At 44.2% G+C, this 24,624-nt stretch overlaps 1 protein-coding gene across 5 annotated transcripts in view; it reads right to left on the reverse strand.

Annotated features, from left to right (window-relative positions):
• PAQR8 (progestin and adipoQ receptor family member 8) overlaps positions 1 to 24,624 on the reverse strand; it is a 73,341-nt gene that overhangs the window by 43,440 nt on the left and 5,277 nt on the right. For 4 of the 5 annotated variants that reach the window (XR_003941636.1, XR_003941635.1, XM_030198731.1 and 1 more), the window contains one exon: positions 2,060 to 2,143. The exons of the other annotated variant lie outside the window; for it this stretch is intronic. The gene's annotated coding sequence lies outside the window, so the exon portion shown is untranslated. The remainder of the gene's footprint in view (positions 1 to 2,059; positions 2,144 to 24,624) is intronic. 5 annotated transcript variants of the gene reach the window in all.

Below are 24,624 nucleotides of genomic sequence, written 5' to 3' on the forward strand. Positions count from 1 at the left end.
AAAATGCTGTGGCATGCTGTAATCAATGAGCATGTAAATCAGTGCTGCATTAAAACTGCAGCAGTAATCTGCGGCTCACTGCTAAATGTCAACTTTCCTGTTAGTACCTGAGCAGTCGTTGGCTCAGGCACTGATAGAAAGGGTTGACATTAAAAAAAACTCAAACAAACAAAACAAACCCAAGCATGCTGTGGCAGCCATCAGTCCCTTATCCCCACCAAACCCTTCCCGCCTCCCCTGAAACATATCCATGATATTTAGAGGCACCCACCCTGACACCGCATGACTAACCTCCCCTAATATATATATAAAAAAAGTATCCCGCCCCCGGCCTCCTCCCTCCCTTGTCCCAAAAAACATCCCCCAATAGTCTAGTAGGCCCCCTACCTACCCCATCACCCCAAGCGAGGCAGCAGTGATGCTGACTCACTCATGCCTCAGTCAATGTCATCTTCAAAATGGTGGCATCTTGGGATCCACCAGATGGTGCCAGTTTACCATAAAAAGGAAGAAACACTCAAGGGAGGGGGGCCACTAGCCCACCAGAGTATTTTTTTTAATATCTGAGGAGGGGGGGTAGCCGAGTCAGGAATCAATTCAGTACAGAGTAGTCGGGTTGGAGGGAGAGAAGGGGTGCTATTAGACTCGCTGTCCCAGAACTGGCAAAACGTTCCCCACGTACATGTGTGAGAAACTTTTTTTTAGCATGGCCAAGGAATACCTAATGACCGCCTTAACATACATTTTAATGCAGTCTGTGGTAATGGTTTCCACAGAGTTAACACCCGTGCTGAAACCAGTTGAGCCCTGCTCAGCTAGTAAAACCTGTGGAAAAACTGGGTTAAAGTTGCAATAATGCTTTGTGGATTGGAAATTTGGGAAATACCTAGTGTACCTGAATGTAACTCACCTTGAGCTACTACTGAAAAAGGTGCAAGCTAAATCCCCCCCCCCCCCCCCCCCCCCCCAAAAATAAGCCCTGCTTGGGAAACTTGTTTGAAATAATCTACAAGGGAAAAAAAGGTTTGCAGAACTTGCTAATTTGTTTCACACAAACAATCTTCTTTCTTGTCCAAGTAGACAATCACAACTTTCTGAATCAGCAGCTATCAATTAGAGCATCAGCAGCTTAGACAGCTCCCTTAATGCCAGTGACCTCTGAAAGCACAGCCAAGCAATTATAAAAGCTTGCTGCAGCTAGCTGCATATTTCACAGCTAAGCCTCAATCTGTCCTAGTGAAGCCCACTTTTACAATTAACAGAAGCATCTTGGCCACCAGAGGCAAAGCCGGCTTAACCATTAGGCAAACTAGGTGGTAGCCTAGGGTAGTAGCTTCTTTTTTTTTTTGGGGGGGGGGGGGGGGGGGGGACACAGCAAAGAGGAGCTGCAGCGAAAAAATGAACAGGCATCGACAGCCACACAAACTCAAAAACAGCACAGCATACTTTAACCTACAAGAAGGCCAGGCAATTTTAGGTTTCTATTTATTAAATTTTCAAATAACCCACTTACCAAGATAAATGGCTTCTGGAAATTGCTGTCATTATGTATGTTTATAGATACATGCCATAGATAAAGGGTGATCATCAAGTTTAATTAGGAAAATCTCAGGAGGGAATAGAACTAGGGGCCTGGTAGACCATTTTGTATGTCGTGGGGGGGGGGGGGGGGGGGGGAGGGAAAGTAAGACTGAAGTAATGCTGCGTTCGGCACCTAACCCTTACCGTTCAGTGAATCCAGACTGCCCCAATTTGACTGCCCCTATCGGACCGACCGTTCACTTGTCTATTAGATTGTAAGCTCTTTGAGCAGGGACTGTCTCTCTTTGTTAAATTGTACAGCGCTGCGTAACCCTAGTAGCGCTCTAGAAATGTTAAGTAGTAGTAGTAGTAGTAGTGAAGGGGTTGCCTAGGCCACCTGTACCACTTGCAGCAGACCTAACCAAAAGTAAAACCAGACCACAACCTCAGAAGTAGCTGTGTATGATTGCTCAAGTGCAGAAGGTGATAAATATGGGGAATATTATCTATCTCTCTTTTCCTACATCATCCCGCTCACCTCTTGAAGTGCTTTCAACAAATGAGGATCTCTTTCTTCTTCTTGTAAATCAACAGTTTTCACAGGTTAGCACAAAGAGGATAACTGCAGAGACATAATGAGTATTACTAGTCAGAGCCGAGAAGAGCACGAAGGGTAGAAATGACTTCTCTACTACAGATGAACCCATAGTAAAAGCCATACAGTCAACACTGAACATTTCTACTCAGAATGTAACCTGAAAACTGGGTAAATCAAATCTGCAGGGGATGAAAAATAAATATTTTCTTAAACTGGAATTTTTCCATTTATGCCCAGAGACATCTTGGGCTCTTATCACAATCAATGGTTGTCTCCACAGGCAAATCCACAAACGAGCACGGTCTGCCACACGTCATGATTTTTCCTCCAAACTCAAATTCCTGTTGACCAGTACACAAGGACATGGGAAACAGTGTAGAATAATTACTCACTCGCTTCATGCTGCAGGCAACCGAGTCACTGTGGGATCCCGGCATTCAAACAACAGGCATAATTGTATGTGCATTACACTTCAATCTGCCGACTGTATGTCTGAAATAGAGTTGTTCTACAGGCCAGCCATCCTCTTTTTGATAATGATTTCTATAGCATTTTGTTAAGCGTTTCTTCCCAATTATTTAACACAGATTTCTGCAGTTTCTTCTGGATCCGTTTAGAAAAAAAGAATGACCAGTAGGGTGGGAAAAAAAGTGAAGGTTTCTGCTAGAATCTCTGGTGAGACATTTGGAGTCCTGTACCGATTCTAGAGGCCATGCATCCTACAGTATATGGATAAGGTACAGAAGTATAGAGGCTTAAGAACAAATGTTAGGGATGTTCAAAGGCATAGAAAATTCAATTAGTATTTGTACATTTTCACAAAGAGGGGCATAACTGAAAGGGACGTCCAAGTTTCGATGAGGACGTCCTCGCAAAACGTCCCGATGCAGGGGCAGTGAAACCAGTACCATCGAAACAAGATGGACGTCCATCTTTCGTTTTGATAATACGGTCAGGGACGTCCAAATCTTGAAATTTTGGTCGTCTTTAGAGATGGACATCCCTAGACTTGGTAGTTTCTGATTTTTGGCAATAATGGAAACCAAGAACATCCATCTCAGAAATGACCAAATGCAAGCCCTTTGGTCGTGGGAGGAGCCAGCATTTCTAGTGCACTGGTCCCCTTGACATACCAGGACACCAACCGGGCACCCTAGGGGGCACTGCTGTGGACTTCAGAAATTGCTCCCAGGTACATAGCTACCTTACTTTGTGTGCTGGGCCCCCAAAAACCCACTACCCACAACTGTACACCACTACCATTGCCGTTACGGGTGAAGGGGGGGCACCTAGATGTGGGTACAGTGGGTTTGTGGTGGGTTTTGGAGGGCTCGCTGTGTCCTCCACAAACGTAACAGGTGGTGGGGGGGGGGGGACTGGGTCCGCTTGCCTGAAGTGCACTACACCCACTAAAACTGCTCCAGGGACCTGCATACTGCTGTCATGGACCTGAGTATGACATCTGAGGCTGGCATAGAGGCTGACAAATAATATTTTGAAAGATATTTTTTGAGGGTGAGAGGGGGTTAGTGACCACTGTGGGAGTAAGGGGAGGTTATCCCCGATTCCCTCCAGTGGTCATCTGGTCATTTTGGGCACCTTTTTGTGCCTTGGTCGTGAGAAAAACATGACCAGGTAAAGTCATCCAAGTGCTCGTCAGGGGCGTCCTTTTTTTTTTTCCATTATGGGTCGAGGACGTCCTAGTGTTAGGCTCGCCCAAGTCCCGCCTTCGCTACGCCTCCGATATGCCCCTTGAACTTTGGCCGTCCTTGCGACGGAAAGCAGTTGGGGATGTCCAAAATCGGCTTTCGATTATACCGATTTGGACGACCCTGTGAGAAGGACGTCCATCTTTCGATTTATGTTGAAAGATGGGCGTCCTTCTCTTTCAAAAATAAGCCCGAAAGTCTTCTGGATTTTTAGATTTTTCTTTTCAGCCAGTTTCACACATTTGTTTTAATAGGGAATTTTTATTGCATGCTAACTTGATTTGGGGCTCCTTAATTCATTGGTTAGTGTACATTTCACTTAATTAAATGAAGTTGTAAAACCCACATTTAGAGTCATGACCTGAGTGGGTGAAACTCCATCTCCCCCTCCCCAACTGGTCCATACTTCTTGTCAAGCTTGCTCTATATAATTAGGCCTGCATAGGCTCCACAGAAGGTGGGGATGACATTATAAGAGGGCCAGGAGCAGCAAGACAGATTAAAAGGTAGCATCTCTGGAGGTCATGTGCTTTCTGTGGCCTCAATAATAGGGTCACAGCCACAAAGATTAGTAAGCACAGTGGTAGATACCTTAAATATATACAGTAGAGTCTCGATTATCCAACCTCCACTAATCTGACCATCTGGCATATCCTACAGACCTCCTGCTGACATCACTGCATTGCTATTAAGAAACGCACAGCTTCTCTTCCTGTTTTCTGGGTTCATACGCTGCAAGGAAGCTGTTTTTTGATCTAAGATCGTGCTTCTCTGTAAAGGAAACTTGTTGTGCAGCGCTTCATGCACCCCTCATCCGAGTTAAAAAGCGCATGGCTTCTCTTCCTGTTTGTGATTGGAGCCCATGCTTCTAGACTTGAATTTTTGGATCTGGACCTCGCTTGTGCATTGAGGGAACCACTGAAAATCTTTTAACCTGAGACCTTGGCTTTCAGAGAATGGCAGCAATTTTTGGACCTGGGACCCCGCTTTTGCGGCGAGGGAACTGTTGAAAAAGTTTCTAGCCGAGACCTTGCTGTTTTTCAGCATGGCATCAATTTTTTTGCCAGTGGAAAGAGGAAAAATGTTGTTTTGTCTATAGAGAAGAAACTTTTGCAGAAAGAAACTGCTAAAGAAAATAAACATTAAAGACGTTTTGAGCTGCTTTCCAGCCAGGGAACCACTTTTCATCTGAGACCGTGCTTTTGTAGAAAATTTTGGAGCTGACACACTGCACTATCCAGCTCATTTTCGAAAGAGAAAGGCGCCCATATTCCGTCCCAAATCGGGAGATGGGCGCCTTTCTCCCGTGGGCACCCAAATCAGTATAATCGAAAGCCGATTTTGAGCGCCTCCAACTGCAATCTGTCGTGGGAATGGACAAAGTTGACGGGGCGTGTCGGAGGTGTGGTGAAGGCGGGACTGGGGCGTGTTTATCGGCCGATAATAGAAAAAAAATGGGCGATTTTAGCGAGAATTTTGGTCACTTTTTTGGGACCCTTTTTTTTCCATGAACAAGTCCCAAAAAAGTGCCCTAAATGAAAAGGATGACCACCAGAGGGAATCGGGGATGACCACTCCTGACTCCCCCAGTAGTCACTAACTCCCTCCCACCAAAAAAACCCCAACTTTAACAACTTTTTTGGCCAGCCTGTATGCCAGCCTCAAATGCCATACCCAGCTCCATCACAGCAGTATGCAGGTCCCTGGAGCAGTTGTTAGTGGGTGCAGTGGACTTCAGCCAGGTGGACACAGGCCCATCCCCCCCTACCTGTTACACTTGTGGTGGTAATGGGAGCACTCCAAACCGCCACCAAAACCCACTGTACCCACATCTAGGTGCACCCCTTCAGCCATAAGTGCTATGGTAATGGTGCAGAGTTGTGGGCAGTGGGTTTTGGGGGGCTCAGCACCCAAGGGAAGGGAGCTATGGACTTGGGAGGTATTTTAAATTTTTTTTTAATTGTTACAAGTGCCCCCTAGGGTGCCCGGTTGGTGTCCTGGCATGTGAGGGGGACCAGTGCACTATGAATCCTGGCCCCTCTCACGACCAAATGCCTTGGATTTGTTCGTTATTGAGATGGGCGCCTTCGGTTTCCATTATCGGTGAAAAACGAAACCGCCCAGCTCAAATCTGCACAAATCCGATGCATTTGCCGGGCACAAACTGTATTATCGAAAAAAAGATGGACGCCCATCTTTTTGGAAAATACGGTCTGTCCCGCCCCTTCACGTACCCGTTCTCGGAGATAGACACCCATGCCCCTCCACGTGACCTAAATAGAGCAAAATGTTAAATTTTTTTATTGCCTAAACGGATAGAATTCCAAATGGCAGGTGCTTGATAAAAGAGACTAGCTGAAAACTACAGTGGATTTTAAATACTAATATACACACCTTAAAGAAAACTTACGCCTCCATTGGCAGCCAATGAAGGTCTATCAACAAAGGGGACACTATCACTTCTATGGGCAGAATAAATCAAATGTGCTGCAGTGTTTTGTACCATTTGAATTCTTTTCATCAATTTTCTTTAACATCCAGCATAAACACCATTACTATAATTTAAAACAGATAAAATTAAACTCTGAACTACAAGTCTGAAAGTATAAATATCAAACATATTTTAAGTTTTCCTAAGCTTTTTTTATCAGAAAAAAAAAGACTTTTTAACTACAGCATTCACCTGGGACTCTTAACGTTAAAGATAAGGATAAAGTAAAACCCAAAATCTTTATATTATACTCAAATACAAAGTGCTGACCAGCTGGTTGTAACATATTACTATTCTGTATGTCATTTAAATGACCCCAAAAAAGAAATTTGGTTTTTATCTTTATTAAGTTTCAGAGCATTTGTATTAAACTCACATTCCTAGGAGTGAAATACATTCCTTTATTCTATCTGTTGTAGCACCTGTTGTACAAGCAGCTGGTAGCAAGACTTATACCATCAGAATAGCTGAAGATCTTAAATCCAGTTGAACTCATTATTGAACCAAGAGATGATATCAAGATATTAAACAAAGTTGGCGATAAGGGAGAGAGCCCTGCAGCACTCCCCCACTTGCACACCAAGACTCAGAATGACTACCTTTAAATTTCACTATAATTCCTTGTGGTAAGAAAGCCCTCTAGCCAAGCCAAGACATTGCCACGTATTCCTAGGCAATCCAAAAATGCTTAAAACCAGTTTATGTTCCACTAAATTGAAAGCACTAGATAAGTCAATTGCAAAATAATTGCTCTTTGTCCTCTGCCTAAGAGGGGTCTTCCCTCCGCTAGTAATGCTCCTAATATTGTTTCCGTACTGAAAAACTTTCGAAAGCCCGATTGTGGAAGGGCTAGCGGGAAAGATTTGCTACCATCCACAAAGGCAGACATTGGTATTGTATATAGTTAGCCACAGAATTTCTTGATAAATGAGGATGGACCTGGTAAAGCTTGAGGAACGGGCTACAGTATGGCAGATAACAGTTATGCTGATACATGCAGAATCATGCCACTTGGGCTGCAGAAACCCAGGGAAGTAGTACATTGACTCATTTTATTGAGCCTCGGGCCCGGGAAAAGGTAGGGTGGCGACAGCAGGGGTTTTGGGGGGAATACAAGATGCTAGACTAGGAGAGGGTAGGACCTTGAGCCATTCGGGGGGGGGGGAGGGGAGAGGGAGGACACGTTAAAAGGATAATCTAGGGCAGAGGTTTTTAACCCAGTCCTCAGGGCACACCTAGCCGGGGTCTCCTGAAAACCCTAACTGACTGGGTGTGCCCCGAGGACTAGGTTGAGAACCTCTGATCTAGGGGATCAGATATCTTTTCAGCAGGCATTACTGGGAGGCAGACTCTGGCCGCCAAGCCTTCAGCACAGAGAGACAAGGAACAGCAGTACACCCTTCTGCTTGCAGCACACTGCTTTTCTCCTTCTTGGTCCCTGAGCTGTCCATGCAAGGAGATGCCACCACCAAATTTTACTGGTGGTACACACAAAGTATTGTGCACAATTAATGCTACACGCATGTTTGAAAGTCCTGTCTGTAAACATGCTCTTTCAGAAAGCATTTCTTTTCATTTTCAGTCTCCTCCTGCATCTATCACACCACCATTCTTGAAACTTTTCCATCTCATCTCCCCTTCCTCCTACCAAGACTGCAGCTCTCCGGAGTCATAAGCTAGTGTAGCCAAATCAATTCTATTAAACATTTAGAGGAAAATTTTACAACAGGTCACTGCAGAAGGTGCCTCTTTGTGGCTAGATGGTTTTACCTTCCACACGGTGATGAAAAGCACCGATTGCACCAAGGTGAACCTTTACATTGTTGGTTTTCAAACCAGACTTGGAGAGGTGCAGGAGGTACTCAATCAGTTTTTGTGTAGAGCAAGAGAGAAGCTCTATGGCCTTACTTTCAGACCAAATGGCAAACTTCCTCCATTTAAACGAGTAACTCCGCTTAGTGGAAGCCAGCAAGATCATGGAGATAACCTCTGGCAGCTGCAAGAGGCAAATTCTATGCCATCAACATCCAGGCCTTGAAAGCCAGGGACTGGAGACTGGGATGAAGAAGAGACCCCTCGTTCTGAGTGATAAGGGTCAGAAAACACTCCAATCTCCATGTTTCTTTGGAGGCACATCTGCCTCGGCCAGAAAGAAATTATGAGAATCACAGCCCCCCCGGTACTGCCTGAGTTTCAGCAAAGTCTTCTCTATCAGAGGAAGACCTGTTTCCCAGTGGACATACAGAAGACCTGTTTCCCAATGGAGAAAGGCATCTGCCACTAGTGTACCATGCGATCCATGTTCAGAGACTACTCCTGCAGTTGCATAACCCTGCTCAGCCTGTCTGGTTGTTCAATTTCCCCACCAGATATATGGCTCGAAGCACCATGCCATGATTGGTGGCCCAAGTCCACATTCCGACTGCTTCCTGACACAAAGGGTAGGAACCCGTACCTCACTGCTTGTTCACATAATACATGGCAACCTGATTGTCTGAATTAGGATAATTTGGTTTAACAACTGATCTTTGAAAGCCTTCACAGCATTCCAAATTGCTCGGAGCTCCAGGAGGTTGATGTGCAATGAGATCTCCTGGGCGGACCAAACCCCATGGATGTGAAGACCATCTACATGGGCTCCCCACCCTAGAATGGATACTTCCATGGTCAATGCTTTCTGAGGCGGATTCATTTGGAACGGTAGTCCCAGGGTCAAACTGGATCAAATTGTCCACCAAAGCAAAGCGTGAACCAACTGGGGGTGTGATCTGGATGAAATCTGCTAAGCTCCCCTTGGCCTGGGACCACTGGGAAGCTAGAGTCCACTGGGTGCCCTGCAAATGGAGGCATGCCGTGGGTGTGACAAGGACATTGGAAGCCATATGGCCTAACATCTATCGAGCTGTGACCTGCTGGCTGCTACAGACCTGAACGACAATGGCAATGAGAGCATGCGCCCTTGCCTGTGGCAGGTAGGCCTGAGCCTGCACTGTGTCCAGCAGAGCTCCTATGAATTCCAATAGCTATACTGGTTGGAGGTGGCACTTGGGGTAGTTCATCACAAACCCTAGTAGCATCAACACCCAAATAGTTCTCTACATGGACTCCCTGAGAACATTCCTTTGATGTGCTCTTGATCAGCCAGTCATCCAGGTAGGGAAACATGATGCTGCATCTACCTTAGACACTTGGTAAAGACCCTGGGAGCTGACATGAGGCCAAATGGCAGGATGTGGTACTGGATGTGGTGTTTCCTCACACGAAAGCTGAGATACTTCCCAGCCACAGGAAGTATCTGAATGTGAGAATAGGCATCCTTTAAGTCCAGATAGCATAGCCAATCGTTCACCTGAATCATGGGGAGAAGAGTGCCCAGGGAAATAAACCCGAACTTTTCTTTGACCAGATACTTGTTCAGGTCCCTGAAGTCTAGAATGGGATGTGGTCCCCCCATTTTCTTGTCACAAGGAAGTACATGAAATAGAATCCCTTTCCTTCTTCCCCTGGTTAACAGGTTCAACCATTTTGGCCTGTAGAAGGGCAGAGTGTTTCTCTGCAAGTACCTTCTTGAGCAGAGAGCCGAGATAAGATGCTCTCGGCGTGCAATTTGGAAGAAGTTTTCGCCAATGGAGTGCGTAACTTTGACAGAAAATTTTGCGAATCCACCGGTTGGAGATTACAAAAGGCTACCTTGCTTGGAAAAAAATTCAGCCTTTCACCTACCGGCAGGCCATCCGGAATGGTTACTAGGATGACAGCTATGTTCTACGTCACTTACTTTGACTGGCGAGCTGGCTGGGTCTTCTGGGTGCAATGCTGGCGAGGGCAAGAGTGCTGGGGTTGGGCCTGTTGGGAAGGAGGAGTAAACCTATACCCTTTCTAGACCCAGCCAAAAACCTCCGAAAGGCGGTGGATGCAGGAGGCTGTCGAAAGAGGGTCTTAATGGTGTCAGAATGCTTCTAAAAGAGATCTGTGACCTCCTTCACCTTGTCCCCAAAAAGATGATTTTCTCCTGAACTGCTGGTTTGAGGTCCCTGAGTGGGGAGGTCTGTTCAGAGGATTTAACCAATTAAGTGACATTAAAAGACTTGTGGACTTTGAATTCTCAGATGGGTTGTTGAAGCCAGTTGTATCTCAGACAATTCTCTTTTTTGAGCAAGTGGTACAGAAGTTAGAAATGTCGATTCTAATTTAGTCTTAGATAAGCAAGTTTCTGGTTCATAGTATCAAGAAGCCACATTACAGGTTACTTCAGCATCCTTTTTAAAGGATTTTCATGTGGTACATTCTCAGTTTGAAATGGCAGAGAATGCTTGAAGGGCCTGCAATTTGAGGTTCCTGAATTTTCCCTCAACTTATTTGTTATCTCCTGAGATATTATTTTGGAAATATCTCAAAGGAGATACTGGGGTTTACTAATTCAGAAACTTTCCAAGTTAATAATTGTTATTATTTGCCTATAAGAAAAAAGGCTCACCTTGACCATCAAGAAGCAGATCAATTAGAGGCTTCTAGTGTTAACCTTACTGCATTTCTGGAAGATACCTAGGATATTATTTCCTCGAGGGCTTCACTTTTAGTTACATTCTTAATGAAAATGATAAGTTTCTTGTGTTGAAGAGTTAGTTTTCTAAGACAGATAAAAATTTTGTGGTCAAAAAATTATTATTATTCCAGATGTCTCCAAGGCCACATAGCTGAGATGTAGGGCTTTTTTTAGGCCTGAAACCTTAGGTGGTGGACTTGGGGGCTACATTTCTCCTAAAATATCCTTGTGAATATTTAATCACTTACCAAGGAAAGGAGTTTATTTTTTGAGATGCTATGCAGTTGGAGAATTTCCTAAAAGGTCATGAGAAATAATGGTCATTAATGGAGTTATTAGGATAAAGCCAGTGTTTGATTTTGTTATTTAATTCTAATTGGATGATTTCTTATAGTTTCTTTTCTCATGATGTGGGCTAGAAGGTTATATTTTCTTATTAATAAGAAGGTAAATTTGCTGGTTTTTGTATTCCTTATCTTGGTTCATAATCCATGTTTCTATATATATTACCAATTGTATCTGTACTCTGACATGGCATAAGTCATGACGGAAATTGTAAGCCACATTGAGCCTGTAAATAGGTGGGAAAATGTGGGATACAAATGCAACAAATAAAATAAATAAATAATAATGTTGAAATTAGAGAGCTGCACGGGAACGGGGATCGCGGGATTCCCGCGGGGACGGAGGCAGTTCCTGCGGGGTTCCCGCGGGGATGGAAGCAGTTCTGCAGTCTTCTCGTAGAAGTGTAAGCTGCACCTGCACCAGCCTCATCTACTGAATACCAATTTCTTTGAGTGCTGTCTTCTCCTCCTCTTCTTCTTCCCTGCTTTAACAGCACAAATGTGGAAAGTCTTCCATTAAGGAGGTGGTAGAGTCACAAATGATGACGAAATTCAAAAAGGCGTGGGATGAACACAGAAGATCTCTAATTAGAAAATGGAAGTTAAATAAAACCTAACCTTAAATGGCTGCATGTGTGTGGATGTGTCAAGTGACGCTCAGATGGCGACTCTGGCTGTGATGAACTAGGGCTGATACCTGGCAGACTTATATGGTCTGTGTCTCATACATGGCAATCTGGTTTAGGATGGGCTGGAAAGGGCTTAGACAGCAACTTCAGTGGCTAGAACATGAGGACAGTGTTGGACAGACTTTTACGGTCTGTGTCCCACAAATGAGAAGACGAATAGACTGGAGTGGGCTTCAATGGCAACTCCAGTAGTTGGAACATAAGGATAGGGCCAGATAGACTTCTGTGGTCTTTGTTCCAGAAACACGAAAGAAAGGCCATAATCAAGTATATAATATCACACTCGTTGATTTAATGATGAATTGATCATGAGTGTGACTATTGGCAGAGTGGATGGACCGTTCAGGTCTATTTGCTGTCACTTACTATGTTACTATTAATCCTCTTTGCTACCAGGCTGGTGCACAGACCTCAGCTCTGACACAGGCATGAGAATCAGATGTCACCTGACCTACTGGCGCGTGCATGTGGCGACCTCTCAGCACACAGTGCAAGTGAATCGGAGACAAGTCTTACATGTGCGCACCAGAGTGTTCCAACTTCCAACTTCCGTTCCTTCCTTGTCTACAGTGCTGTGGCTCAAATCCAGAGAGAGACTGAGGGAGCTGACTGGAATTTTCTTTTATGTACCATTACATTCTTACGGGGATGGGTGGGGATGGGTTAAATTTTTACGGGGACGGTTAAGATTCTAGCGGGGACGGGTGGGGACGGTTAAGATTCCAGCGGGGACGGGTGGGGATGGGTAAGATTTCTGTCCCCGTGCAACTCTCTAGTTGAAATGTACATTTGAAAATTCTTATTAAAAAAAACAAACAAAAAACCCCGAAACTAAACTACAACCTAATGTATAATCTTACACTAGATTATAAATCAATCAAAAATTATGGTAACAACCTCCTCCTCCTCAATACAACATTTCTTGTAAATACTGAATTATGCAGCATTTTCATTGGTTCTTTGTGAGAAAATATGTGCAGGCTATCCTTCTCTCTCGTCAATGGGACACACAGCTGACAATGTGCAAACCCTGGTTCCCTTAAAGGAACACAAACTCGATCAAACGTCTGTCCTTGTGTGCTTATTTACTATAATCACAGAAGCAGGAATCACAAGAAACTGACTTCTCTAAAAAAAAAATAATAATAATAAATTGCGTTTGTTTAACTGCGTGGTAACTATGGGCTAGATTTATTAGAGTGCACAATTAATGAGCATTAGTAAATAGGTCTCACTGCATAAAATAGAACAAGCAGTAACTAGCACGCGTTTAATGCATGCTTTAGTAAATCTAGACCTTAGATCTCATAACTACCCAGATTTCACCTGGGAAAGTCCTGGTAAGGTGCTCTCGCAAACTATTTTTTTTTTTGCATTCAACAATCCTGTCTTCGGGAACCAAATTGTAATTAGCATTATGAGCCAGCTGTGTAGCCAGAATTTTTTTTTTTTTTTTTTTGGGGGGGGGGAACAATGGTTAATATGGAGGCACCAAGAACCCCATTTCCTCTACCTTCTCTTGTTCCCTCTCTCATTCCCCACCCTCCCACCAAAATTAAATATAAAATAGCTTAGCTGGTAGGGATCCACAACTTCCAACAACCAAAGAAATCCAGAGCCCATCCCAAGTCAGCCAGGCAATGCAATGAAGAAGTCAGCAGATAGCGGCAATACTGCCAGCCTATTTAGCATGAGCTAGTGCTAACCTGCTAGAACTTCTCTCACAAATTCTCTTTTAGACATGCTCACAATACAGCAAACAGCAGCTCAAAGCACTGCAGCTAACTCTGAACATTTCACTGCACTGTACAGCTAATTTAGGGTAGGCTCTGGATTTCTTCAATTGGCAGCGCTGGGGGAGGGGGGGCGAGGAAGGGAGTGCCTGAGGCAAAAGTGGAGGGGCCCAGGCTGACTCAGGCCCAACCACAGCTAAGCCCCATTATGAGCACTATGACTTTCAAACTCGGACTGGTGGCAACATTTCTCTGTTTATTCATTTACAAAATGTCAGGGTCCTTCTTTACTAATGCTTAGTGCGTGCGATCTGCTGCCATAGCTCATTACAGTCCTATGATATGGAGGCAGGAGCACATGCTAACATCTATTAAAACAAGCTAAGGATCAGAAGGGGCCATTAATTGGAAACCAGTTCTTGACTCTACATTTTTGGTCACCTTTGCTTCCTCTTTCATGATCCCCCAAAATCATTCAATATCAAGGCATCCTTATTTTTCAGTGTAAAAAAATGTTCTACAAAAATATATCGTATCAGCTTTACTAGTATTACTTTTAGTTCCTTAGGCTGCAGCCACAAGCATTACTTTAGTGGATTTAAGGTTGTTGTTTTAGATTCTGCAAGCAAAACTGTTTCAGCTCATTTCAGGTGGAAATTTAGAATGAAAAAATGATATATTAAGGGCTAGATTTACTAATCTGCATTAATGCACCAATATACTAGCCAGCTTATAATCGAACGAGAAAAACGCCCAAGTTCCGACCTAAATCGGGAGATGGGCGTTCTTCTCACAAAAACAAATAAAGCGGTATAATCGAAAGCCGAACTTTGGACGCTTGCAACTGCACTCCGTCGCGGGTGCGGACAAAGTTGACGGGGGCGTGTCGGAGGCGTGGTGAAGGCGGAACTGGGGCGTGGTTATCGGGCGAACAGAGATGGGCGCCCTTCGCCGATAATGGAACAGTTTTGAGCTAGAATTTAGGACACTTTTCCTGGACCCTGTTTTTTCACGAATAAGGCCCCCAAAAGTGCCCTAAATGACCAGATGACCCCCAGAGGGAGTCGGGGATGACCTCCCCTGACTCCCCCAGTGGTCACTAACCCCCTCCCACCACAACAAATGATGTTTCACAACTTTTTACTTTCACCCTCAAATGTCATACCCTCCTCCCAAGCAGCAGTATGCAGGTCCCTGGAGCAGTTGTTAGGGGGTGCAGTGGACGTCAGGCAGGTGGACCCAGGCCCATCCCCCCCTACCTGTTACAATTGTGCTGCTTAATGCTACTAGTCGTCCAACCCCCCCAAACCCACTGTACCCACATGTAGGTGCCCCCCTTCACCTCTTAGGGCTATAGTAATGGTGTAGACTTGTGGGCAGTGGGTTTTGAGGGGGATTTGGGGGGCTCAACACCCAAGGGAAGGGTGCTATGCACCTGGGAGCTCTTTTACCTGTTTTTTTGGTTTTGTAAAAGTGCCCCCTAGGGTGCCCGGTTGGTGTCCTGGCATGTGAGGGGGACCAGTGCACTATGAATCCTGGCCCCTCCCACGAATAAATGTCTTGGATTTATTCGTTTTTGAGCTGGGCGATTTCATTTTCCATTATCGCTGAAAAGCAAAAACGCCCAGCTCACACCTTGACGAATAAAACATGGGCGTCTTTTTCTTTTAAAAAATACGATCCGCCCCGCCCCTTCACGGACCCGTTCTCGGAGATAAACGCCCATGGAGATAGGCGTTTCTGTTCGATTATGCCCCTCCACGTTTCTTATAAAAAGGAAATCTCTCATACTAAATCTATCAATCATCAGTTCCAAAGCATAGTTCCATTCAAATAATTTTTAATGCATTTAAAATGCACATTGTTAGTGAAGAGGCCCCACTGACAATAATGAGGCCTGCATGCAATGTTCATTACAGTAACACATGATAAAGTGCAATAGCATGTATTAATGCAGGTTTAGTAAATCTAGCCCTAATTTAAGTGATATAAAAATAAAGTGCTGTATAAAAGCATAAATATTACAGACAACCTAGCTGCAACCGCTTCTCATATACTTTACCTTGGAAGGAGGAGTGCAGATTTAATCATGCCACTGCCAGATGTGAACCTGCAAGTCCCATGTTTGAACCACTGTTACTCTAGCGCTACCACTCCAGTCGGAAAAGTAAGCAGTTTTACATTTCATGACCAAAGTTACATCCCATAGCAGTGCCAGCACACAGTATTTAATGACAGCTAGGCACACATCAAGCAAACCTGGCCTATGCTTCACTAATTCCAAAACCTGAATTTCCCCAGCTGCAAAGGAGTGAAGTACAAACAAGCTTATGCTACAACCTTTGCATACAAAAGCACACAGTTTTGGAATGCGCTACCCAAAACCCTGAAAACCATGAACAATCTAACCAGTTTCCGCAAAGCTCTGAAAACACACCTCTTTAACAAAGCTTACAATAACCTCCCTCAATGATACAACTCATCCCCCAAATCACCCAAACACACCTAAAACATTTCTCATACAACCTACCCAACATCAGCCCATCTACCACCTCTCTTACCTCAGCTTATGATCAACTGTATTTAAATCATGTACTGACTTTATCATAACCTTACTCTGTAAGCCACATTGAGCCTGCAAAAAGGTGGGATAATGTGGGGTACAAATGCAATAAATAAATAAATAAATAAATAAATAATGGGAGAAGGGGTTTAGTGAGGATTTGCTGCAGTTTTGCTGCACTGCCATGACTGCTCGAGAATTAGCTGTAAAAATATCCCAGGATTTTCAACAAGAAAAACAGAGCGAAACTGAAGCAATGGTTCTAATAAGGTAAACTTTGATTAACTCTCCCCCTGAAAAAAGCCTCTTGCTGAATGACAAAGGTGTACAGAAAATTAACAGCAACCAGCTGTTGAGGGAGAAATGGGCACTATTGGTCTGGATCCCATAACAATGCAAAGGAAATACAAAACTCCAATTCTCCAGTTACCAGATCAAAACACTTAAAATCCCCCAAGGCTTTATGAATTTTGAAATTTCCATTTCTATTCAAAAAATAGCACATGCATACCAAAGAAAATATTGTTAAAAGGCCTCAAAAAAATATACCAGGTTTCCTATAAGAGAGGAAATCTCTCACACCAACTCCATCAACCATCAGTTCCAAAGCATACTTCCATTCAAAGCATTTTTACTTTTTCACTAAGATACATTAAAGGCACTTCCCAGCTAAGACTCACAATTTTTTTTCTCTCTCGTATATGTAATGTTTAATATAAAAGTAAACTTCAAATTTATGCCCGAGGTTTTATGCGTATTCTCATAACAATGAATCACTTTGTTCAGTCCTAAACTTAATGGTGGGGGCCACACAACACTAGTTCAAAACAACCCAGCACCAATCTATCTTAAAGAAGTGTAATCTTCAGACCTCAGCAGTGACTTCTTTCACACAAAACACAACTTTCTCATCGGTCTCAATAATATTTATTTTTATACTTACAACCTATTTACCTTTAGAAATATTTTAATGCATTTCAATCAAAAAAAGAACTTAGCCAGCAACTTCAGATAAGCTTCAGATAAGCTATGTGCTTTATGGACCCGGACCCACGCCAACATGGTCCATGTTTCAACATGCTGCGTCAGGGCTGGTCCTAAAGACTGCCTCAGCGTCTTCACAAACCACTGTTCAGTATAAAAACGCAGCATGTTGAAACAGACCATGTTGGCGTTCAGTCCGTACAGCACATAGCCACTAACTTCAGATAAAGCTAAGTGCTTTTTTACTGAAATATATTAAAATATTTCTAATAGTAAATAGGTTATAAGTATATAATACCCCATGATATGGGTCATACTAAGACAGCAGTAATAGATTTTTCCAGAAGCCCTGGGGGGAGGGAGATCCCTGCCAGTGGGCTGGAGTGTGAGACTGGGAGGCCTGACCAGAGGAGGGGTTGGCGGAGAGTTGCAGAGATAAAGTGGTTCCCTGTGGTGAGTGACAGCAGGGGTGGAGTTGGAAAATAATAAAAGGGATTGGACTGAGGTACATGAGCTCTTTGGTTGCCTGTACCCCCGCCACCACTCTTGGGAGCATTGAGGGATCCCTGGAGTGAAAGAAATAAATTCAGGCAGAGTAAATGAGTAGTTGCTGCCCTTATAAGTGGCAACTGAGAACCAGACAGAGATTCAGGTGGGCAAGGGGAATACAGCCTGAAGGCAGGAACCAGAGCAGGGAAAGCCTGTTCAAGGCTGGGGTACAGTCCTGCGAGGTGCATCACTGTATCAGGAATAACCGGAGCAGCCATGGGTTTATTGCTGGCACAATGGGATGCATAAAGGACAGGAGCGTATGTAAATATGTACAACACTGACATACTCAAAAGAATTAAGGGGACCTTTTACAGAGCGGCAATAAGCCCAACGTGGGCTTACTGCTCCGCTCTTTCGGGACCACCGCCAGCTCAACGTGGCCATCGGCAGTAGTCCCGCCCTGAGCACGCCATTTCCGGAGGGAAAAGAAAACCCCCGGAAATGGCTTGTGTGGTGATAACCCGTCAGTAATCTGCCTTCACCACGCGCTGCCCGGTTACTACCGGGTTAGCATGGGAGCCCTTATCACCACCTCGGCGAGTGGCGGTAAGGGTTCCCCGTCACATGGCCATGCAGTATGAGTTCTCTTACCACATGGCCATGTGTGCCTGGGGTCTTTTTACCCGCTGCGGTAAAGGACTCTGGCACGTGGGAAAACGGCCCCCCTGCCAGCACAGGGCCCTTTTTCCCTGCAGCTTGGTAAAAGGACCCCGAAGTGAGGTGGCTGAGATTATCACCGATGGTCTCAGGTGTACAATATACATAAAGAGTTCAGAAATGTTTTAACTGCTGGTTGCAGAAGTTCCAATAAAGTAATTTTGTGTTAAATAAAACTCCTGGAGTGCAGAGTGGTTTTCGGTGTGAGAGAACGACATTTGCTCCTAGCCTAAGAGGTGTACCCCTGTTAAGGCTCTCAAACTCTCAATACCCCAGATCTCTATTCCGGACCACTGACCCACTCCCAAGCTTAAATGCAGGAGAACTGAAACAGTGGTATGTGTGGGCACCGTGACAAAGGGGATGAAAAGGGTTTGTTTGTGGCCTGGTCAAACTGAGTGAAGGAGACCTGAACTGAGCTAGTAGGAGGGCAGACCCTAGTTTCAAGTATAAGAATAAAGATTATTGAGACAGATGATGAACTTAGTGAGTCACAGGGTGAGTGCCCTGTGTGAAAGAAGTCACTGCTGAGGTCTAAATATTACATTTAAGACAGACTGGTTCTCATAACAATGCCACATCAGATTCACTCGAAGTCCTGTATGTCCAATTTTCTCTGTCATTAGTGAGTGAATCTGATTTTAATGACAGAGAAATTATAGGACATACATAAAGGTTAAAATGTGTGCACACCCTGAGCTGGCTGGGCAAGATAAGCAATCATAGATTCATCTTGATGGGACTGGCTGCATCAAGATGGGAAAATTCCAGTGTAGCCTGTGATTTTCTCTGGATTGGACTACAGCTGTCATTAGCCTCCACTGATTCTTTCAATGACTTGAAATGTCCCGTGTGTCCTTTTCTTGAAACGTTTGAGGACTCCTGGTATACAGGATAGATTGATTGATTATACAGATCTGTACCAATTTATCTATACTTTGATGCTGCATACCTGCCAGGGCAAGCACACAGGTTGTTTTCCATTTCTGATCCCAGTAACTCTGTTCCAAGTTCTCAATTATTGATTCCAAATTTCTCTCTCACTCAAACCACATGTGGTTATCCCATATCAATGACTAGCTGTAGCTTAGAATATTGGATATCTCCTCAGACACCTAAAATATGACTTTTACAACCTCCCTTCAACAGACAGAAAGTTAGTGAATCAATGGCAACTGAAGTTTTACAAAATTGAAATAAAGTGTTAGGTGTCTACGGTTTGTTTCAATAATCTGGAATTTCTGATCCTGCCCCAGACTGCCTGATGATTTCTCTGGTCTTTCTGGCTGTACCCATCATGTCTTCGTTCTGGAATTTGTGAAATTTCATCTTTCCACAAACATTAATTGTTAATGTCAGTAATTGCTCACAACACATCATGACTTCAGAATGACTTGCTGTAGGAAAACAAATATTCCACATAATGGAATTGTATTTATTTTGAAATCATATTTATTGGGTAAGTATAAAACAACCACGTCAAAACAACAATTAAGCACAATATCCAGCAGAAACAGAACAATCTGATAATAACAAGCACAATAGGGATATCTACCACATTTAACTAAATAACAAAAGGCCACCCCCCCCCCCCCCAACCTCAACTGAAAAGGATTGCACCAGAGGGCTACACATTCATACAAAAGAAAGAAAAGGCACGTCTCAAACTAGGGAAAATTCAATACCCGACTACGGACTGGGCTTCAATGGCAACTCCAGTAGTTGGGGAGTATATCCAGTGCCGGGAAGACTTCATTTGTTTGAATAAGCATACCTGGTAGCTACTTAATTCACCAATATTCCAAAACCTGAGGGATAGTTGTGTCCATCAATCTCCTAAATAAATAAATATGCATGAGAGATTTGTATGCACTACTTCCTTGGTACGTAAATCCCTCTCATGCACATTCATTTTCACAATCTGCATGCATTTTGACAACTTAGTTTTGTGTCATCAGCAAATTTTAATCATCTCACCTGTAATTCAGATTTCCAGATCATTTGTAAGTAAGTTAAATAGCACCAGTCACCCTGTGGTACTCTTCTAGTCACCCTCTTCCATTGAGAAAAATGGCCATTTAACCCTCTGTTTCCTGTCGAATAACCAATTCCTGATCCACGTATGGACACTGCTTCCTATACCATGACTTTAATTTTCTCAGGAGTCTCTCATGAGGAACTTTGTTAAAAGCATTCTGAAAATCTACATATGCTACATCAACCGACTCACCATTATCTACATGTTTATTCACACCTTCAAAGAAATGAAGCCGATTGGTGAGGCAAGACTTAACTTGGCCGAACCCATGCAAACTCTGTCCCATTAAACCACATTTGTCTATATGTTCTGTAATTTTATTCTTTATAACAGTTTCCATTACCTTGCCTGGCACCGATGGGCTTACAGGTCTGTAATTTCCCGGATCACCTCGGAACCCCTTTTTTTTTTTTTTTTAAATCGGTGTTACGTTGGCCACCCTCCAATCTTCACATACTACAGACGATTTTAACAACAGGTTACACATCACTAACAACAGATCAGCAATTTCATGTTTGAGTTCTTTCAGTACCCTGAAATGTATACCATCCGGTACAGGTGATTTATCACTCTAACTTGTCGATTTGGCTCAGGGTCACTGAGATTTCTTTCAGTTCCTCCATATCATCACCCTTGAAAACCATTTCCAATACAGGTAGATCTCTTACATCTTCTTTCGTAAAAACTGAAGCAAAGAATTCATTCAATCTCTCTGCTATGGCCTTGTCCTCCCTAAGTGCCCCTTTTGCTCCTTCATGATCTAACAATCCCACGGATTCCCTCACAGGCTTTCTGCTTCTGATGTACCTGAAAAAGGTGTTACTATGAGTTTTTGTCTCCGCAGCAAGTTTTTCTTCATATTCTCTTTCAGCTTTATCAATACTTTGCATCTAGCTTGACAGTGCTTATGTTGCTTCTTGTTTTCTTCATTCAGATCCTTTTTCCATTCTTTCAAGAATGCTCTTTTGGCTCTAATAGCCTCTTTCACTGAACCTTTTAACCATGCTGGCTGTTGTTTGCTCTTCTTTCCACCTTTGTTAATACATGGAATTTATCTGGTCTGGGCTTCCACAATGGTATATTTAAACAATGTCCATGGCTGCTTTAAAGTCCTAACCTTTGTGACTGACCCTTTTAGCTTCTTTTTAACCGTTTTCCTCATTTTGTTGTACTCGCCCTTTTGAAAAGTAAATGCTGCTACAGTAGATTTCCTTAGCGACTTTACACCAAATAGCTTGGAGTGGAGAAGTGGCCTAGTGGTTAGGGTGATGGACTTTGGTCCTGGGGAACTGAGGAACTGAGTTCGATTCCCACTTCAGGCACAGGCAGCTCCTTGTGACTCTGGGCAAGTCACTTAACTCTCCATTGCCCCATGTAAGCCGCATTGAGCCTGCCATGAGTGGGAAAGCACGGGGTACAAATATAACAAAAATAAATAAAATAGCTCAAATCTGATCATGTTATGATCACTGTTTCCTAGGGGATCCAATACCATTACCTCTCATACTATGCCCTGCATTCCACTAAGAACTAGAGCTAAAATAGCTCCCTCTCTTGTTGGTTCTTGGACCAGTTGCTCCAAGAAGCAGTCAAATGGAGTGGAAAAGTGGCCCTAGTGGTTAGAGCACCAGCCTTGACATCCAGAGGTGCCTGGTTCAAATCCCACTGCTGCTCCTTGTGATCTTGGGCAAGTCACTTAACCCTCCATTGCTTCAGGTACAAAATTTGATTGTGAGCCCTCCAGGGACAGGGAAATACCCAGTCTACTTGAATGTAACTCACCTTGAGCTACTACTGAAAAAGGTGTGAGCAAATCTAAACTAATACATTTATTACATCTAAGACTTTTACCTCCATCGCACTCCCTGATCTGCAGCTTCTTCTCTGCTGCACTTGCTGGCTTTTTCAACAGGGACAGGGCTGCACAGACAGCAGCTGAGCTCCAGACTCTGAATTACCAGCAGAAAGGAGGAGCCAGAAGGATCACTCCCTGTCCCCACTCAGCACCTAGCATGCTCTCAGGGCCCGATGCGCAAAACTCGAGCGCTGTAGGGAACAGCGCCGAAAAAACACTGGCTCAACAGCGAGTCGGAATTACCAACCAATGATCGACAACACTAACAGCATGCAAATTATATGCATGCTGTTAGTTTTGAGCATTGGTCGGTAAAAAGGTCTGAACATTCTTGGAGCATGCCCACAAGAGCTGTTCAGCATATCCAGGGATTAACTGACCCCTCCCACCCCCGCAACAAAAACATCTCCAGTGGTCCAGTCTGGAGTCCGCTCCAGCAGACCCCCCTCTGAAACTCCCCCCAACTAAAGAGCAGTGGCCATGATGGCCTACTGACCCCTATCCCTCCACATAACCTTTGAGTTGAAGGCAGGAGCAACGCCTACTCCCTCCTGCCTCTGTGCCACCCCTTGTCAAAATGGTGGTACCCAGCACCTGTCCCGTGCATCCTGAGATGCACTGGAAGGGGCTAAGTACCATATAAGGAGTTCTTTCTCTTCTATGGTACTTAGCCCCTCCCAGTGCATCCCAAGTTTCACCGGGCAGGGGCTGAGCGCTGCCCTATTGACAGGGGTGGTCCCAGAGACAGGAGGGAATAGGTGTTTTTTCTGTCTCCAACTCAAAGGTATGTAGAGGGGTGAGGGTGGGAGTCACTAGACCACCATGATCACTGCTCTTTGGTTGTGGGGGGCTCAAGAGGGGGTCCACTGGAGGCCAAGGACTTCTTGGTTGTGGAGGGGGGAGGGGAGAGGGAGGTCTGCTGGAGCACCACAGATTTTATTTATTGTGGATTATTGTGGAGGAGGAGCTGGGGGGTGTCCACTGAACCACCAGGAATTGTTTTGGTGGGAGGGGTTCTTCTCGACCACCAGGGAGGTTTTAAAGATGGGAGGGTCAGGAGGGCTCCACTGAACCACCAGGGAGTTTATAAAGGTTTGGGGGAAATAAAAGTTTGGGGGGAAGCAAGCGTGGCTATAAAAGTCACTCTGCCCCAACGACTAAAACCTACCAACTGTCAGTAGATTTTAGTTGACTTTCCGTGCACCATTGTTCTGAGCATAGCACGGAATTACTAATGAGCTCATTTTAATACAAGTGAGCTCATTAGCATAATAATTTCGGTCACTGCTTTCCGTGCACAGTAAAGCAGTGGCCAAAAGCTTCTGTGCATTACCAGCACAATTACATTTCATTTGAGCATCGGGCCCTCAGCGATTTAGGAGTTGAATACTAGAGAGGAAGAGGTACAGTGTGGTGAGGTGAAGATAGGATGAATGCTAGGTTGGATACTGTGGGTGAAGGCTAAGACAAGGGAATGAATCCCATGGAAAGGTGACAAGGGAATGGACAAATGCTTAAGTGTGGGATAGTTATGATGGGGTGAATGCTGAAGGAGTGACAAGGGTAGGTAATGAGATCACAAGTCATGACAAAGTGAATGCTGGGTGGGGCTGGAATGAGGCAAAACAAGTGGAGCAAGTGTATGTGGTCAGGCTTATTTACCTTTGAAGCTAGCAACCCTAGATGGTCTAATTCAACCTGAAGCAAGGCCAGCCACCCTCCTGGTGTGACCTGACTCACCAGAATGCCTGCTTGCTTCGTTCTTCTGCCCCAGTAGTCTTATTAAGCTTGATCTACTGGAAAGTTTACCTCTCCACCCAAGCTGTCTGACCCAACATGACCTTTTGGGAAGCCCTACCTTCCCACTCAGCCTGTAATACATGAGGCATCTGCACTGCAGAAGAGCATACCCCGGAGGTGGTAGGAGCCAGAAGAATGCAGGGCAGGGGGGGGGGGGGAAAGGAAGAAAAGGAGAGAGAGAGAGAGAGAGAGAGAGAGAGAGAGAGAGAGAGAGAGAGAATTGACTGAGAACAGAAGAGCACCAGAAAAGACTATCAATTTAAAAATTATCACTAAAAAAAAAGTTATACCTGGAGCAAGCAAATTACCTACTGAAATAGCCTTACCAGCTACAACTACAGAAATGGCCAACTGCACTGTGGAATACTCTTACTACTGTATATACTCTACAACCTCCTATTAACAGAGGGTACATAACCTGTTTTTAAAGAGGAAAAAAGTTTTGAAGAGGAAAACAGTCCATCTAGAATGGACGAATACAATCAAGAATGGACCTCTACCACTATTTCCCCCTCCCCCTCACAAAGTTACTACTACTACTATT

This window comes from Microcaecilia unicolor, chromosome 3, assembly GCF_901765095.1.
Source record: "Microcaecilia unicolor chromosome 3, aMicUni1.1, whole genome shotgun sequence".
NCBI classification, from domain to species: Eukaryota; Metazoa; Chordata; class Amphibia; order Gymnophiona; family Siphonopidae; genus Microcaecilia; species Microcaecilia unicolor.